General features: G+C 47.4%; 2 non-coding genes across 2 annotated transcripts; both read left to right on the forward strand.

Annotated features, from left to right (window-relative positions):
* Positions 1–99: 99 nt before the first annotated feature.
* Positions 100–218, forward strand: LOC123173331 (5S ribosomal RNA). Its single transcript, XR_006486111.1, has one exon. It is a non-coding gene; the product is annotated as a 5S ribosomal RNA (ribosomal RNA).
* Positions 219–588: 370 nt separating this feature from the next.
* LOC123173039 (5S ribosomal RNA) lies at positions 589–707 on the forward strand. Its single transcript, XR_006485836.1, has one exon. It is a non-coding gene; the product is annotated as a 5S ribosomal RNA (ribosomal RNA).
* Positions 708–950: the final 243 nt, after the last annotated feature.

Genomic DNA, 950 nt, shown 5'->3' on the forward strand with positions numbered 1-950 from the left:
ATTATTAGGCAACGGTTGTCATGGTAGTAAGAATGACAATCATCTTTGAAGTGGACCTGGGAGTGGCAGCATAAGGGACGAAGGCGGGGGCAACATGTTGGATGCGATCATACCCGCACTAAAGCACCGGATCCCATCAGAACTCCGAAGTTGAGCGTGCTTGGGCGAGAGTAGTATTAGGATGGGTGACCTCCTGGGAAGTCATCGTGTTGCATTCGCATTTTTAATTATTTTTTTTGCCTCATGACAAACATATCACATGTGCGCGATATATATTAACCCCGTTATATTATTTTTGACATTTGCGAGATGTTTTAGCTCGCTACTCATTGGTCACGCGTCTAGAGGCGGCTTTGTGGCACGAGGAGCGCGTTCTGAAAGGGGTAAAAAATACGTGTTGCTGCGGTATAGAGGGAGGGGTGGAAACCGTGGTAAACTAGTCTCCGTGTTTGAGGGGGGGAGTAAGTAGTATATATAGGGCATTATCCATTATTAGGCAACGGTTGTAATGGTAGTAAGAATGACAATCATCTTTGAAGTGGACCTGGGAGTGGCAAGCATAAGGGACGAAGGCGGGGGTAACATGTTGGATGTGATCATACCAGCACTAAAGCACCGGATCCCATCAGACCTCCGAAGTTAAGCGTGCTTGGGCGAGAGTAGTACTAGGATGGGTGACCTCCTGGGAAGTCCTCGTGTTGCATTCCCTTTTTAATTATTTTTTGCGCCTCATGACAAACATATCGCATGTGCGCGATATATATTAACCCTGTTATATTATTTTTGACATTTGCGATATGTTTTAGCTCGCTGCTCATTGGTCACGCGTCTAGAGGCGGCTTTGTGGCGCGAGGAGCGCGTTCTGAAAGGCGTAAAAAAATACGTGTTGCTGCGGTATAGAGGGAGGGGTGGAAACCGTGGTAAACTCGTCTCCGTGTTTGAGGGGGGGG

This window comes from Triticum aestivum, unplaced genomic scaffold (assembly GCF_018294505.1).
Source record: "Triticum aestivum cultivar Chinese Spring unplaced genomic scaffold, IWGSC CS RefSeq v2.1 scaffold54592, whole genome shotgun sequence".
Taxonomy (NCBI): Eukaryota; Viridiplantae; Streptophyta; class Magnoliopsida; order Poales; family Poaceae; genus Triticum; species Triticum aestivum.